Source organism: Siniperca chuatsi, linkage group LG20, assembly GCF_020085105.1.
Source record: "Siniperca chuatsi isolate FFG_IHB_CAS linkage group LG20, ASM2008510v1, whole genome shotgun sequence".
Taxonomy (NCBI): domain Eukaryota; kingdom Metazoa; phylum Chordata; class Actinopteri; order Centrarchiformes; family Sinipercidae; genus Siniperca; species Siniperca chuatsi.
Window position 1 is genome coordinate 25,898,378 of NC_058061.1, and position 18,312 is coordinate 25,916,689.

At 40.5% G+C, this 18,312-nt stretch overlaps 1 protein-coding gene across 3 annotated transcripts in view; it reads right to left on the reverse strand.

The window, feature by feature from the left end:
- jmjd1cb (jumonji domain containing 1Cb) overlaps positions 1-18,312 on the reverse strand; it is a 205,348-nt gene that overhangs the window by 108,011 nt on the left and 79,025 nt on the right. The gene's annotated exons all lie outside the window — the stretch shown is intronic.

Sequence of the window (18,312 nt, forward strand, 5' to 3'; positions counted from 1 at the left end):
CCCTCGCTCTTACAGAGCCAGACACGCTGTTTCATTTCCTCATTCATTCAGTCCATATCAAAGTGCATTAGTTAGCGGAGGTTTCCTGTCAGAATCTGAATCCTGGTTGGATATTAGTTTGTTACTCAGGACTATCTGAAGTTACCACTTTCATGCGCTGTCAGTCATTAATTTGATTTGAGTCTTTAATTAGGTGCCCCATGTCGCTATTTTCCAAGCTACGGAAGTGCGCGTTTCATCTAAACTGGGCTGGAAACGGACAGGCACCCAAAGGAGCTCCTTTGATTGGCCAAAAGAGTTCTCTGAACAGTGCCCGCCCTTGGCTCTACAGGTTCACAAATCACTGCGCCACATTTCACTGAGATATGTGGTGCAAAAGTGAAAGCGTCGTTTGTGAGTGAAAAAACAGCATTTGAGACTCGTAGCAGCAGATTCAAGCAGTTGTAGTTAGACTTGTGTTTGTGCTACAGAAATATCCAAGAAAAAACTTATTTGTGAAAAAATATTCCACAGATGTGCAACTCTCAGCGCATGAATTCACATACTGATTTGCAGATGTGCAAATTTTGTCCATGACTTCACAGTTTTGATATGGGTGTGTGAATGTGTTTTGCACCATATTCACTGCAGCAACTGTAGCAAAACTGTGGGTGTATGAGTTTCTTAATTTGTGATTCATAGCATAGGATTTTTGCACCTCCAATGACAAATTCAAAAAGGTGTAACTGTTGTGTTGAGTTTGTCGGAGAGAAAAAAAATTCTAGTTTGCAACTCCTGAAGTATTTTTCTCTGTGACTTCAAATTTAATGATACACATGTTCAATTTTATTTATATAGCACCAATTTATAACAGAAGTTACCTCATTGCACTTTTCCTATATAACTTCATAAAGTCATAACTTTTACTCACCCCTGGTGTAGACTTTACACCACAAGGTAGCCTACTAACTCCATATTAAGAAAATTTCTGATATAAATACATCAAACTCAGTATAATTATAGTCCTTTAAATAGTAGCTTGAATAGATTTGCCTTATGTGATTAAGTATGCTATGATAAATGACCTAGTATGCCACTAGTAATGGTCAAAGTTATAAAGAAAGATACACAAAACAGTACAATTTATTTCAACAATATATTTTAATACTATCCATTTAGAGTCAGCAACTTGTTTTACAAATCAGTACATACATACAGGGGTTGAAGGGCGACTTGCCTTCAACTCCCCAGAAACACCTCTGCGTATATAAAGTATTTCTGACTCAAAGGACTGCCGCGTGATCAACCCCTTTCAGCCTTTAAACGAAACAGGTTTAATATCTAGACTATACCTTTTTTTAATTTATTTATTTATTTTGCCTTTATTTCAATCAATCGATCAAACTTTATTTCTACAGCACCTTCCAACACCCGAAACTGAACCAAAGTGCTGTACAACATTAAAAACAAGATTAAAAAAAATAATAATAATGATAATAACAATTAATAATAATAATAATTAATAAAAGTACAAATAGGTCAGCAGAGCATATTACAACATTAAGATAAAGAGAAGTGTCACAGGGCCACTAAGTGTTAAAAGCTATTCTAAATAAGTGGGTTTATTTAACCAGATAAGTCAATTGAGAACCAGTTCTCATTTACAATATTGGCCTGACCTGAACTGCTTTATAAAGTGACGTTACACACTCCGGTACAGTAGGTGGCGGCATGCACTTTAAACGTTGGTTTGTAGTCCGCCAGTAAAACCAAAGAAGATACAAGGTACAAGGTAATTTAGCATTTTACAACACAAGGTTGTGCAACAAATGCTACACACAGAACATAACAGACAATTAAATTCATATTGGAATAGAGTAACATAAAATAAATAAAATTAAATGAAACAATATATACAGTTATTTATATACATAAAGCCTATACGTTTTACACCCAGGAAATAATTCTGCAGTGCATTTTTTGAATTTGCGCCTGATGGAATATAAACAGCAGATAGAGAGTGATGATAATATGGTTTCCATCTTCACATAAAAAGTTATTTGTGAGACCGTGTCCGTCCACTTTGCCAGCGTTTGAGCACCAAGCATCATCGATGTAAACACAGAGTCCTCCTCCTTTCATCTTGCCGGAGTCTTGCGCTCTGTCAGCTCGGAATTCGGTCCGTCTATTGAGTGCTTGATCTGGGATGTTGATGGAGCAGGTCTCTGCAGAGATGTGGGCACAACAGTATCTGATTCCAGTTGCTTGGCCAGCCTGAGTCCCTCCTGGGCGATCACAGCAGCCGCCGTGGTGCCTGCCTGGTCCGGTTGATCTGCCTCAAGGTCTGCTGCTCTTTAATCCAAAACCCGGCTTCGTTTTCCGATGATGACGATCATGTATTTCTGTCATAGATAATACGTGTTTCAGCAATAAAGCCGAAAAATTAAAAAAACAAAAAACAGATCAAAAACAAGAATGTAGCTAGCAGAGTTTGAAGGAGCTACAGGCTGCAGCATCTGCATGTGCAGCCATGGTCATAGTCAAAATCTTCTGATCCAGTCAATTTGAACAATTTTGGCTAAGCTCTTTAAATCAAATCCAATCAGACATCATTCAATGATGTTTCAGCAATAAAGCCGAAAAGTACAGCAGATAATAAGAAGCTGTAATAAACAATATAGCAACATTAACGGGGTTGAGATACAGCAGCAGAAATGCAGAAACCGGAGTGCGCACCCCATGTACAAGGCTGAGTCCTTACTGCAGCGGCCTGGGTTCGAGTCCAACCCGTGGCCCTTTGCTGCATGTCATCCCCCCACTCTCTCTCCCACATTTCCTGTGTCTCTTCAGCTGTTCCTATCAAATAAATGCAAAAAAGCCTGAAAAAAATTATCCGGATATAACCGCAGAAAGTCAGGTCACAACTTCAAAAAACAAAAACAAATAGCCTATCTAATATTGCCCCCACCGATACACCACCACCCACGCCATAGTTTATGTGAACAAGATTAGTGACCAATACGAATAATGATAACTGTAGTAAAATAGATGTAAAATAGAACAAAGGGAACGTGTTGCTCTTAGGAGGAGCCTGGCTAGAAGGAGCAAATATTGGCACAACGGCATCCTGACTCTGGCTAAATCCACATCTGTCCACTGCAGATGCACTGTTCACAACCTGGATGAGTAACTAGTATGAATTAGTGTAAAGTATAATAATGTAACATTAAAGAAAAAGTATAATGTTAATATAATAGTAGAATGTTAGTATAGTAATAATATACTAATTATATAATGTTACTATAATTTCGTATAATAGTATACTACATAGCCTACTAGTATAATATTAATTCCAGTTGGACAATACAGCAGTGTAAGAAATACACAACCAACATTTATAATTTCTGTAGGTTTCGTTCCTTCATTAAATCCTTGTGCAAGAAAAAATGGTTCACATTGGTGGTTTGTCTCTAATTTGTTAATGCTAAGTACTGACTTGTCAATTATTAAAACCATTCATGCATAACAATGAGTTCAACATTTGAAAGTTTACTGTAGCACGTCAACCTTTTTTTAATGTCCTGCCCAATCCAGGCTGTGGACATTGTCTACATTGACGAGCGTATCGACTTTATGAAAAGTTAAACATGTTTATACAAAAGGCACCCGATAAAGCTAAATAGCCAGCTAGCCAAACCGTGCTTATCTTATCCCTGTTGTCTTCTGTCTTATGGCAGAGCAACCGGCCCACCGGGATTTCTCCCCCGGTGCTCCTGATGGCCAGTCCGATTATAGGAGGGTCTGAATGTTCTTTTCTTTTGAAAAATTCATCGATATTTTCATTGTCACCAAAAGGCAAAGCGAGAGCACTTACAGACTGGACACAGGTACACACACACACACACACACCTATCCATTTGGATGTAAAAGCTAAGAAGAAAGGAGGTGACACGTTGCTTTACCAGATAACTGATTGTGAAAACAAATGACCCTTTGACATTACTATGACTCAACCTTTAAAGATCTTACTTTTCTTAAAGAACAACATTGAAGTATCAATTCAATGTACACTTCACCACTAAAAAGTAACACCACGTAGCATAATATCAAATCAAAATATCACAGAATAACTACACTTGAATGAATTGTAACACACTACAAATTCGCTGACTGAGAAACAATAGTATCATTTCTTGACTGTAATATTGTGACAGTCTGTGGTTCTCGCCACTCAAATACATCAAGTCAACAATTTGTTACAATCAAGCCAACAAAAGATAGAAGCCACTGAAAAACAAGCATGTCAACTCGTGAACGTATAATATTAAATCACAAGATTACTGCAATCAGGAAAAAGTGCAGTATTAAAAAAAATATTTGTAGTGAAAAATAATGAGTGTAACTGTTAGTGGATGGGAGTAAGTGTGTATCAGTACAAGTGTTAACAGTCCAGGAAAGAATTATACCCAATTAAAATCTCAAAAACTAACGACTATTAATTAACAATCATGTTAATCAGCCTGCCAAGTATTAGTAACTGCTGTTGTTGGCAGAGTTGCAGCAGTTCCAGTTTAACACAGGAAAAAGGAGCATGTTTTTTGTAGTTATGTGGATTTTGCTCATCAGGGCGAGGAAGAAAGGAGAGGGAGAGCCGGTGACAAGTCAGATTTTAAAAAAAGAAAACGCTGAGCGATTTCTGATTCTGAGCAATTCAATTATAATGACTTGATGAACAAACAAACAAAACTTTGGTCAAATATAAGACAGCGTTACGTGGTTCATTTGAATTTCAAGGACTTTTTAAAGCACTTTGTTAAAAAGAGGGCTATATTTTTAAAGGTATTCCAGTACTTGATATTTTAATACTGTTATACCAGCTGCTATAACAAAACAAAAAACCATCGGTATCGACCGTGTATCGGCTCAAAGACAATCAGCAATCTGTATCGGAGGCAAAAATCTTGATCAGGGCATCCCTAATTAGAATCATATACATTTTTCATTTTACCACAGTAAAATGTACAGGTAATTTCACTTTCTGCATTTAACACTACACCAAATGCAGCCTGCTTCACATAATTACTAATATTACATAATCGGTATTATTTACTACCATAGCACAGAGACTAAAGACCTATTTTACATTAGAATGTTATATCACATCCTGTATGTTGGCAGCTGTCTTCACATAAAAGGTGTAATGGCTTGTATGTGTGTGTGTGTGTGTGTGTGTGTGTGTGTGTGTGTGTGTGTGTGTGTGTTTGTGTGTGTGTGTAGGAAAAAGATGTGTCATCACAGGCCAAAACACACAGGCTGACAAGGAGAGGAGACCGAAAGAGAATGGAAGAGAGGCTGAGTCACCGTGTGTGTGTGTATTCATGTTGTGGGAACATAAATCTGTTTACACGGTCACATTGTATATATACACATTATATACAGTGGGGCAAAAAAGTATTTAGTCAGCCACCAATTGTGTAAGTTCTCCCACTTAAAAAGATGAGAGAGGCCTGTAATTTTCAATATAGGTACACTTCAACTATGAGAGTCAGAATGGGGGGAAAGAATCCAGGAAATCACATTGTAGGATTTTTAATGAATTAAATGGTAAATTCCTCGGTAAAATAAGTATTTGGTCACCTACAAACAAGCAAGATTTCTGGCTCTCACAGACCTGTAACGTCTTCTTTAAGAGGCTCCTCTGTCCTCCACCCGTTACCTGTATTAATGGCACCTGTTTGAACTCGTTATCAGTATAAAAGACACCTGTCCACAACTGTCACACTCCAAACTCCACTATGGCCAAGACCAAAGAGCTGTCAAAGGACACCAGAAACAAAATAGTAGACCTGCACCAGGCTGGGAAGACTGAATCTGCAATAGGTAAGCAGCTTGGTGTGAAGAAATCAACTGTGGGAGCAAGTATTAGAAAATGGACGACATACAAGACCACTGATCTCCCTTGATTTGGGGCTCCATGCAAGATCTCACCCCGTGGGGTCAAAATTATCACAAGAACGGTGATCAAAAATCCCAGAACCACACGGGGGGACCTAGTGAATGACCTGCAGAGAGCTGGGACCAAAGTAACAAAGGCTACCATCAGTAACACACTACGCCGCCAGGGACTCAAATCCTGCAGTGCCAGACAGGTCCCCCTGCTTAAGCCAGTACATGTCCTGGCCCGTCTGAAGTTTGCTAGAGAGCATTTGGATGATCCAGAAGAGGATTGGGAGAATGTCATGTGGTCAGATGAAACCAAAATAGAACTTTTGGTAAAAACTCAACTTGTCGTGTTTTGGAGGAGAGAGAATGCTGAGTTGCATCCAAAGAACACCATATCTACTGTGAAGCATGGGGGTGGAAACATCATGCTTTGGGGCTGTTTTTCTGCAAAGGGACCAGGGCGACTGATCCGTGTAAAGGAAAGAATGAATGGGTCCATGTATTGTGAGATTTTGAGTGAAAACCTCCTTCCATCAGCAAGGGCATTGAAGATGAAACGTGGCTAGGTCTTTCAGCATGACAATGATCCCAAACACACCGCCCGGGCAACGAAGGAGTGGCTTCGTAAGAAGCATTTCAAGGTCCTGGAGTGGCCTAGCCAGTCTCCAGAGCTCAACCCCATAGAAAATCTTTGGAGGGAGTTGAAAGTCCGTGTTGCCCAGCGACAGCCCCAAAACATCACTGCTCTAGAGATCCGCATGGAGGAATGGGCCAAAATACCAGCAACAGTGTGTGAAAACCTTGTGAAGACTTACAGAAAACGTTTGAGCTCTGTCATTGCCAACAGAGGGTATATAACAAAGTATTTACCAAATACTTATTTTCCACCATGATTTGCAAATAATTCTTTAAAAATCAGACAATGTGATTTTCTGGATTCTTTCCCCCCATTCTGACTCTCATAGTTGAAGTGTACCTATGATGAAAATTACAGGCCTCTCTCATCGTTTTAAGTGGGAGAAGTTGCACAATTGGTGGCTGACTAAATACTTTTTTGCTCCACTGTATGTATGTCACACTCACTAGTCCACGGCCGCCTTCCTTACGGCTAGCGTACAGTGGATTATAGTGGATTTGGGATGGAACCCTCCATGCATGGTGAGGAGCTTTCGCGTCTTAATGTCTGTGGTCTGTATCTCTTCCTTTGGCCACCATATTATTCCTGCCGGGTATCTGATCACTGGCAGGGCATAGCTATTTATTGCCTGGGCCTTGTTGACTTCTTAGGACTTGCCTTACTCCTTGGAGGTATTTGGCAGTTGCTGTTTTCCTTGTTACCTCTTCGAGGTTGCCATTTGCCTGTGGTACTTGTAACCATCCTCAATGTCTGCTATTGTTCCTTCTGGGAGTGAGACCCCTTCTGTGTGGACTACCTTCCCTCTCTTTGTCACCATTCGACTGCACTTCTCAAGCCCGAATGACATCCCAATGTCAGAGCTGTAGATCCTGGTGGCGTGGATCAGTGAGTCGATGTCCCGCTCGCTCTTAGCGTATAGCTTGATGTCATCCATGTAGAGGAGGTGACTGATGGTGGCCCCATTCCTGAGTCAGTATCCATAGCCAGTCTTGTTGATTATTTGGCTGAGGGGGTTCAGACCTATGCAGAACAGCAGTGGGGACGGAGCATCTCCTTGGTATATGCCACATTTGATGGATAATTGTGCAAGTGGCTTGCCATTGGCCTCAAGGGTGGTTTTCCACAGCCTCATCGAGTTTGCAACAAAGTCTCTTAGAGTCCTGTTGATGTTGTACATCTCCAAGCATTCAGTGATCCATGTGTGTAGCATTGAGTCATATGCTTTCTTGTAATCAATAGTTGCCGATAGTTGGATGGGACTGTACCCTTTGCAGGATCCTTCAGGATCAGGATTGTACGCCCTTCGGTAAGCCATTCAGGGTGCGTCCCATCCCTTAGCAGCTGGTTCATTTGTGCTGCTAGGCGCTCGTGGAGTGCACTGAGCTTCTTTAGCCAGGAGGTGTGGATCCTGTCAGGGCCCGGTGCTGCCCAGTTTTTCATACTTGAGACTCTTTCTTGGATGTCTGCCACTGTGATGGTAACTGGATTCTGTTCAGGGAGGTTGCTGTGGTCCTGTCTCAGAGCCACCAGCCACTGTGCATCGCTGTTGTGTGATGCCTCCCTCTCCCATATACTTTTCCAGTACCGTTCAGTTTCCAGCCTTGGTGGGTCTGCTCTGCTGTTATTACCCTGCCATTGAGCATACACTTTCGCAGGTTGGGTTGCGAACAGACGGTTTATTCTTCTGGCTTCATTATCTCTCGTGTACCTCTTTTGGCGGCTGGCCAAGGCTTGGAGCCTTTGCTTGGCAGTTTCGAGTGCTTCAGTTATGGGCATCTGGTTGTACCTCTTGGGTACTTGTTTTCTCATTGCACCTCTCTCGGCCTCTGTCATTTGGTTCACTTCTTTCTGTGCCTCCTTGATTTTAGCCTCCAGCCTTCGTTTCCATGGTGGGTATTGTTTCTCGTGGCTCCCATGGCTGCTCTTATAGCCAAGCATCTCAAGGATCACTGCTGCTGAAGTGTATATCAGCTCATTGGTTTCAGTGATGGTTGTGGTAGGGATCGCACTCAATGCTGCATTCACATCTTCTAGGAGACTTTCTGATGGTACTTAGCCATTGTAATTGACGTCGGGGTTGCCTTGCATTCATTCTCGCCATGATCTTATCTTTCAGGTCAGTCGCTGCCTCGTTCAGCGTGATTGCACTTGTTGGGGCTTTGTACCCAATCTCCAGTTGGGGAGCTGCCGTTGGCTCCCCTCTGACCTGTTGTCCTGGCTCCCCCTTGCCGTGGCATTTGTGTTGTATCTCGTCAATCTCAAGTTGTGATAGCAGTTGCCTCTTGTGGATGTTGGAACACTGAGCTACTAGTTGCTTCACTGTAAGCCTTGATTGTGGGTTTTGAAGTAACCATTCATCCCACATCCTTTGCATGTAGCCCCTCTGACTAGGGTTACTGGAGTAGTAGCATTGGATAGCTCAACTGTTAAGTCACAGGACTTTCACACCCGGGTTCATCATACACACACACACACACACACACACACACACACACACACTACTGACTGTCTGCACATGGCGCAAGAGGAGAGGGAGAGACAAGACCCGGCACTGTTGGCAGAAGAGCCGAGGACTGCAATTACTCTGATAAGCATGCATGGGAATGAATTATAATATATGAATATATTTCTTGCCTTTTCCCTGATGGTCTGAACCGGTCGCTAAATTTGTTGCTAGTTGTTTTTAAAAAGTAAAGTTGCTAAGATGGTCTGAAAAGTCACTAGATCTACTGAGAAAGTCGCCAAATTGGTAACACTATAAAGTGTAGAAGAGCTGCCTAAGCCCCGCCCACAGCGAACTCCACACTAGAGAACAGATGACGAGAGGACAGAGGCAGCATGACCAGAAATGACAGAAAACAGTGTCTCAGCATAGTTTTTTCTGTTCATTCGGCTTAGGCGCTGTGAAAAAAACGCTTAAGCGCTGCGCTCCAAGTTTTATAATGGCAGGGAAAACCCTGCTGTTTATTCTGTCATCATGTTGACTAAAATGTTGGGGACAATGTTGGTGGGCAATATCGAGGTCAGCAAAAATGATCGAGGTCATGTCCATAGAACGTAACATAAGTCGATAACGTAATTATCGTGACAGGCCTATATACACAACATCAATTTCCTAATTAAATATTTCAGTAGTTAAAGTCGTAGCATTTACATACCCACCGTATGAGATTGTGAGAAAGAGGGAAACGGAGAGTGAAGACGGTAAAAAGAGGATACAGCAAATCCTGCCTCACTAAACACCTTATCAGTCCCTTGGCAGACATCCATAGAAGACTCATTTCCCACACACACATACACTTAAGTGAATGGGGAACAGTTAGCAAATCTTCTCCTGTTTGTGTGTGTGTTGTCCAAGTGCTTCAGCATGTGTATGTTCTTATTTCTGTGCATGCATCTATGTCTGTACTGAAGTGCAGACAATGAATGGGTGTATTATCATGTGATGTCTTTGTGTAGTAAACGTAAGCCCAAAAGCATGAGTTGACATGCTTTAACTTTGTATACACACACAAGAATGTCTGTTAATAGTTTTCTCTAGGCTCAGCAGAAAGCAAACACACACGCACACACACACAACCACATACAGTGTATTTGTTATCCTCTGGGTAGCTGCAATCTTATAAGCATCATGTGACTGGTATAGATTTAGATATGATGATCAACACTTATCACCAATAGCTAATTTACTGGTAGTTTTTAAAATGGCAAAATTGGACTATTTTCATTTCACAAAATCAGTGTTTTAGTGTCAAAGGTTGGTGCTTTTTGAGTGGTTCCTCACTGTTAACTGTCACTCAATGCTTGGTCATATTCTTGGTCCTTATTTATAGACTGATCTGATACTTTCTGACCTAACTCATGATTTTGTTAACTTTGTACTGGATTTCAAATTTTAAAACTTAAACAGGACAATCTACATTTTACAGAAATGTGTTAGATGTAAAAACATTTTAGCTAACAAGCAATACCTTTACTATGTCAGTAGAACCTCAGTGTTATTGAAGACAATTATCCCTTAAGCTATTTTGTGCTGGGAGCAGTCAGCATGGATCATAACTGCTTGGAAGCAGTTGGATACCAACAGAACAGGGTCAACACAACCTGTGCTATTGCGTTGCAAAAAAAACAGCAACACAACAAAACAGGCATTTATTTCATTTCTATTCATTTTGAGTGATAAAAAAGCTAGTTTCCTTGAGGGGTGACTGACAATACCATAAAGTCCACCACTGTAGCCAGCTGTTTGATGTCTTTTGTAATTAAAAATAAAAAAGGGAATTTCTGAAAGGATAATAAACTAATTAACTAGACCACAGCCAAATAGGCAGCAGCCTGAACTAACTGGCTTTACTTACTATAAATTATTGTGCATAAAAGCACGACACCCAATTATATGTTTATTGGGGAAACAACAGCTGTATCTATGGGAAACCAGTGGAAAAGCAACACACAACGGTAGAAAAACAGAGCAGGTTAAACAGAAGAGGGCTAAATTAAAACCAGGTGTGTGTGGACACACACACACACACACACACACACACACACACACACACACACAAAAAAACCAACCCAAAAACACAGCCTGAGGCAGGTCCTGTCTCGAATGACTACTGCCATTAAAAGCACACACACACACTACCCCTTATACATCAGCATGCAAACATACTACTAAACTCACCGCCTGCCAATCCTCTCTCTCACTATTAAAAGATGCCTGCATCAGCACAGAGGACTACACATGTTGCATTTTTCAGACATGGACTCATGCGTGTTTTGTTTTCAGGGAGTACACAGCTTCCAAGAATATCATCCTAAAGGGCAATCTTTTGTCCAGAACACCATCAAAACAAGAAAAATATCCTCAATGGGCGGCAAGTTAGTACGTAAGATATTGAGTATGTGCTGTCTGGAAAGCCCGTCTGTGGGATGAGGAGATGCATATGGAAAGCCCATTGGCTGGTCAAAGGGTAAATGTAGGGCAATAGTCCTCAGCCAACAAGAAAGGGTTAATTGGGTGACGGATGTGAAGTGGGTTGAATGAAAGATTTTCTACAGCCCATGAAACAATGTCATGAAAATCATGAAACAATGTCTCCTTCCCATATAGTTGTCTGTCCTGGAATAACCCTGGCAAACTGTGGTGAATATGGAAAACAAAATATTTTTAGGATAATAGAGAGAATGGTTGCATGCTGTGGAATGTGGTTGGTATACTTGTGTTAAAAAAGTCAAATTTTGTGTCCCAAGGGGTTTAAAATCAAGCGTTTCTAGACGTAGATGGGAAAATGTAAAATTATGCCTCAGGTCGCAGCTATGTGTGTCAAGTGTGAGTGTAAAATATGAGCAGTTATGCAACCTGTGCACATCGCTGCGTTTGCTGAAATGGAAGTTAAAATGGAAGTATTTCATCCTTCAGACGCATGTAACAGAAGCAACTGAAAAACATAGCTGAAACACATTCTGCGTAGACAGCAAGAAAGATTTACTTTAACCTGTCCACCATCAATTCTCTTCACACCTGTCTTCAGGTATTACAAGCAAGCAGTTCATTAATGGTGTTTAGCTTCCATTAGTGTCTTCCTTGTAGTGTGTGTGTATACATCCATCCCAAGCCCTCCCCACACAGTACATGATCAGCCCATCATTAATGGGTCAATTTTAACAGTCTATCAACATCTGCCAGGCATTCAGGGACAGCTCTCCCAGGAGACTGTGACCATTTGTCTGTCAATTGTCCACACTGGGAAGCAGAGTACGGAGTGTTTTCTCTTTGAGTGACCCCGAGTGTTTACTAGGCTGCTAACAGTGGCAAGAAAGGAAAACAGTCAGTCAGTCAACAACATTATTAGGCACTAAAATAAAGAGATAAGACATATCATATCAGGCTTTTGTGATACACAGTAGCCATTATCGATTGAGCTGTGACTGTCTTAGATTTAGCCTGATTCAAGCTGGTAGACTTGATGCAGTCTTTCTGTGAGTGGCATCTGCTTATTTTCCCCATGTCTGTTCTGGTTTCCTACCACAGTCCAGAGACATGCAAGTTAGGTTAATTGGAGACAAATTCGTCTGCAGGTGTGAACGGTTGTCTGTCTATGTGTGTTGGGACTTTGACAGAATGGAGACAGATACTTCAAGTACCTGATTAAATTAGTGCTACTGGAATGAGCTCTGCTGCTTTCATCCCTCAGAACACTTTCTCTATTAACACTAGCTACAATTAAACATGGAGTTAAGTGTAATTCCACACTGCAGTCACTTGTTTATAATACCTTAAATACCTTTTTAACTTCTGTAAGTTAAAACTTCTGCATGAATGAACTATAGAATGAGTATATTCAGAAATAGACTGGAGATCGGTCTTACAACCTGTAGCTGATACTTCATCTGGATCTTTTCCAGTTCCAATACCGGTTATCAGATTACTGCAACCTCCTGCTGCTCCACCTGCAGCTACTACTACTGCAGCTGGCACTGTTCTATTAATACTCTTACTACTGCTCCTACAACTGCTGCTGCTGTCATTAGCATCACTGAAGCACTGATCAATCCTATGATAGTGGAGCAGAGGCAAGTTCTGTTACATTTCAGTACAGACATTCCTTACATCTTTCAGTCCTTCCTCTCCGTTTCGCTCATCCCCCCATCCATCCCTGTGCGGTTCCATTCTGCTGTGATCAGGCTGCTTAACTGCGTCTTTTTTCTTCACAGCTAATTTGCTATGAAGGAAGAGAGCTAACATAACTTCACTAGCCTCTGTGTGGAATTCCCCACACTGACTAAAGTGATTACACACTGGCGTCAGTGGATGCTCAGCAGCTGGAGATGCATCCATTTACTGCCACACTATGGCTCTTGTCTGTCTTTTTAATTAAAGATTATGACTACAACTTCCATATTGTACGCTTCAAGAGCTTTTGAGGATAGCACATTTTAACTACATATATAATAAAAAATGCATGTGTATTAAAATGCAGCATACAGGCTCATACCAACACATTAGTGTAGAGTAGAAATCCATATTTTCCGGTACATAACCAATGCACACACTGTCTGTAAAAGTCTACAGACCTCATAAAGACGTTGAGAAAAAGCACGAGATGAAGAATAAAAGAACGAGAATGAAAAGAGTATGTGATAGAGACAAAGAAAGTGTAAAAACTAGCGCTGCCGCATGGTTTTTCATTGTTTTTCTTAAATATCACTAAGTAAGTGCTGCGTCATGACGACAACACGGCAGCGTGGGCATGTTTATTTGTGCTGTAAAATAATCAGAAAATAACGTTTTATTTCTCTGATTCACCAGCTTTCTCCTACCGACGCTCCCTCTCCTTATTCACTCTATGTCACTCGACCACAGCTATGTCTCTGTCTCTGTCTCTCGCTCAAACAAATGAACACAAATCAAAGGACGCCTCATGGTGTCGCTATTTTTCAGCATAGACTGCAAGCCAGACGCAGACGTCGATGCTGGGTACACGAAATAAACCAGGCGAGGACACAAAGTTAGGAGAGTATCGTAGTTTGGTCCATGAACTGGTTTCAGTGATATTTCAGGCCGACTGTGGTGGAGTGTGACCAGTATGATCGCCAGATTGGCCACCGCAGCTTGACGTCAGGTTGCATTTCTGAAACCATAGTGTTGTCTATTGAGCTTTTTAATATCTTTTGTCCTTGTAGCTGTTTCTTATAAAGCCGTAAAGTCGTCTGCCTGCTACCTTAGCAATTCCATTGAATGCGTGCTTGAGACAATGTTTAGGTTAGAATCTGGGCTTATTTTAATTTGATTGACGGTGCCAGACTGTGTATTTTTATCATGTTGGAGTTGCCTGTTTAAACAGTTTTGCACTTTAATATGTAAACCTTTGTTTACACTTTCTTTTGTGCTGCATTTTACAATGACATACAGTTTGTCAAAATAAAATGAACTCAAATTAAAATGGTCAATTTGACTTTTTGGAGGAAAATTAATCGTTTAGATTAATCTGTAAAATACTCTATAGATTAATTGATAGAAAATAGTTGTTAGTGGCAGTCCTAGTAAAAACAGATGGAGGCAAAACAATGACAACCATGAATAATTGAGAAAATAGAGAGAGAGAAAAAAGAGAGACACTACATGTGTGTGTGTGTGTGTGTGTGTGTGTGTGTGTGTGTGTGTGTGTGTGTGTGTGGAGGTCAAAGGGGTTAGTTATGTAACGATGTAATAAGTAGACAAGCAATCCGCTGGGTCTGCCTGTGTAAGGCCTAATCTATGTGTCTGGCTGTGGAGTTGTCGGTTTCTAGGTGAATGTGTCAATAATAATAATCAACATCAGTGTTCCTGCATAAGTGTTCAAAGCCTGTGCATTTTTCACAAAGCAAATCAGACTTTCTGAACATTAAACTTAAGAGTTTAATTAAGGAGCAAGTCAACAACCTAAAAAAGAAACACTTTCAGATGTAGCTTCTTTCTGACTAAACTGATAAGAATAAGAATGTAGTACTTGCTGATTCAAGTATTTCTTTAGCACCCAGATCTGCTCTCTTTGTAATCAAGTTAATTCCTCCTTGGCCATGTTAAGCTAATACTCACACAAACTCAACTGTTGCTGCATTTGCTTCACAGTAAAAGTTGTCCACTGGTGCCTCTTTACTTCATGCCTTTAATCAGATTTCACCAAATTCCCAGGAGTGTAGTGCTCACTAGCATGATAGTTGTATGTAACAGTTTCTTCAGCAGTTTCTTTCGGTACTGCTCCAGATGCATATTTATGTGCCTCAACTACAGAAAGATCCAGGCCTTTATTTGAAGCAGGTTTATATTAGAGAAAGGTCTTAATTTCTCATTTCCCATTTTAAAATCATACTTTATTTTTAAGTAAGAAGCCTCCCAGTTTTCTAATCTGCTCCTGCTGATGCAGTTTGCTATTGATTAAAACCCCCTCCATGTTAGCCTGTTGTCTTGATAAATCCAGAATAATGTACTTATAATAACAATAATAACAATAATAATAATATAAAGTAAAATAATATAAAGAATAATGTAATGTTTTACCACAGCATTCTAATTGCTACTAATTTGCTGTGTTTTCTGCTGCTAAGCTACCGTCAATGAAACTCAACACTTCCTACATAGATGTTTCACATTAAAAGCCTTGCAGTAGCTCAAAGGGCATGATCCATCCCTTTGTATGTAGGCTTTTAATGTGAACAATCTGTAGGAACTGTTGAGTTTCACTGACAGTGGCTTAACAGCGATTAAAAAAATGTTTAAGTGGCAGTGACTGAAAATAGTGAATGAAAAGAAGAAATGAAGTATTCTGTATAAAAAGAGTGAGAGCAGCAGAATGGCTAGTATGACATGACTCTGTTGTTGTACTGATGGAATTAGTGATGTGGACATGTACAATATGCTGAATTTACCATGTCAACTAGTAGAGCACAAGTAATTCCAGACCACCTCAATGTTTTTACCCAGCCTTTATTAGCAACCAGCCTTTACTTGTTGGGTTGGGTTTGTTAACTGTTGGGTCTGCCTGCTGACACCACCGTCATGATATGATGTTGAATGTACTTAGTCTGGATAAAATATATCATTTTAATATGATCAGTGGTTAGTCAACTACATTTGTGGCCACATAAATTCGTTAAAGTATTAATTCACTGACTCAAAATTCCCATGAACACCAGAAGCAGAACTGAAGAGCTGGAAAGCAACATAAAGCTTTAGCATTTCAGAGTGAGTGTGTGCGTGTAGGAAGACATTTTCTTTTAGCCATCTTTTGATTTAAGGTGCTGCTTTCAATGAAAAGCACATTCAATAAAAAAAAAAAAATACCAGAAGGGAAATAAATGCTTCTCAGATGTTCTGCTTAATGTGTAACATAGAATTCTTTTAATCTTATCATTTCATTGTTATTAACTAAAATTGAATGCATAATTGAAAATTTTCTTTTCAAAAAAATGATTCACTGCTTCTTAAGGCTTACAGCTTCATTTACCACGTGTGTGTGTGTGTGTGTGTCTGTACTAGATTTTGATGTTGTTGCTATGACAACAGCAGCAGAGGGGCAGTGATATGACGAACGAGTGAAAAAAAAAGGAGGAGGAGTCAGACAGAGAGAAAAACAACCAGTGTGTGGAAGTCTTTGAACTCTTATCTCCCATGCATGTGCCAGATGGCGCTGTGCACTCTGCTATTACATAATCAAAACAGTGAATCACATTTCCCTGCACACACTCACAGCCCGTCAGACACACACACGCATACATGCACACAGTCCAAAACTAAATGCCATCAATGTCAAACAATTACGAATAAAATTCTTCAGTCAGGGGCAGACACAAAAACATTTAGCTCCAACCGACTAAAAATATGAGTTCACTGCCACAGACAGAAACACGCATCCACACTGATTCAGCATGAGCATGCCTACAAAGACCACTGTCGTCTGAAGTGTGTATGATACAGTGTGTGTGTGTGAGGAATATTCTGACATATAGCCGACAACAAAAACACCACAGCAACCACACTGCCACCACATCAAAGCATGTGTGTATGTGTGTGTGATGACAGAGACAGAGCAGACTCAGCATCCGAGTGCTGATGTGTTCACTGATAATGACACACACGAGACACAACACAGAGCGGGACGTTCCAATTAAAACCACTATCAGACAAATACATACATACTGTGGTTCCAGCTGCTACTTTACTCCAGCAGTCACTTCACTATATTCAGCCCTCATCCAGGTGCCCTACGAACTTTTATCTATGGTAAACCATGTGTTCCAAAATTAACCACTTAGGTGTGGCATTTTAACCATTAGCTCCAAGGTTATCAACATTAACATAAAATCAGATCCTAAATCTGAATCAACATTGAACTTCACAACTCTGAAACAAGGAAATTCTAACTATTGTTTATTACTGATCACATTTACAGTCCACTACCTGCTAGTAGGGCTGGGCAATATATCAAATATATTCGATGTATTCAAATATTAATTAATGCGCGATATAGCAGATGACCATATCGTCATATTTGACTTTTCAGTGTTTCTACTGGTCGCCGCTGAGGGGTAGTTACGTTACAGAAACAGGGACTTTTTCTTTTCTGTGGCAGCAAACACAGTAACTGTTATACTGCAGCCTGAGCTCAGCTGACACTTTATGGCTGACTGAAGTAACGTCAGGGTAAGGCTCACTTTCACAACAACACCGCTGGTTACCCAACAGCAACGCAGGTGCAGTCAGGCTGTGGGAGTGCTAACCAGAGGTGGAAGAAGTACTCAGATCCTGCTACTGAGAAACTACTAATTCAACTGCATTTTGCAGTATATTTCTAAATAAACTGTCATTATTAGTTAAACTACTTGAGAGGTCAAAGTAACATGAAGCAACTAAAAGCTTTTTGACCAAATATATCCAGGAACTATGGAACTAAATTAGGAACTAAAAGTCCCTTCTACACATTCTTGGCTTGATTCTCGTGGTGACCAGTGCTTTCTTTACTTTGTAAATGAAGCTGTAAGTTGTAGCAGCTGTTAAGTTTATGATTGACCAATCAGTGACACTGTGTGCAGCAAACTCAACCCAGTTAGGTCCTGGGCCATCAGCGAGTACTAGCCCTAGAGCAGGGACTTCTTGGGGGCCAGTAACTATTGCTGAGCAACTGAAGAACTGAAGGCTCTTCCAGTGAAACGTACGCAAGGTAACCAAGTTTCGTAAATGGTTCTCGGGTTCCTGGAAAAGCTCCTGCAAGTTA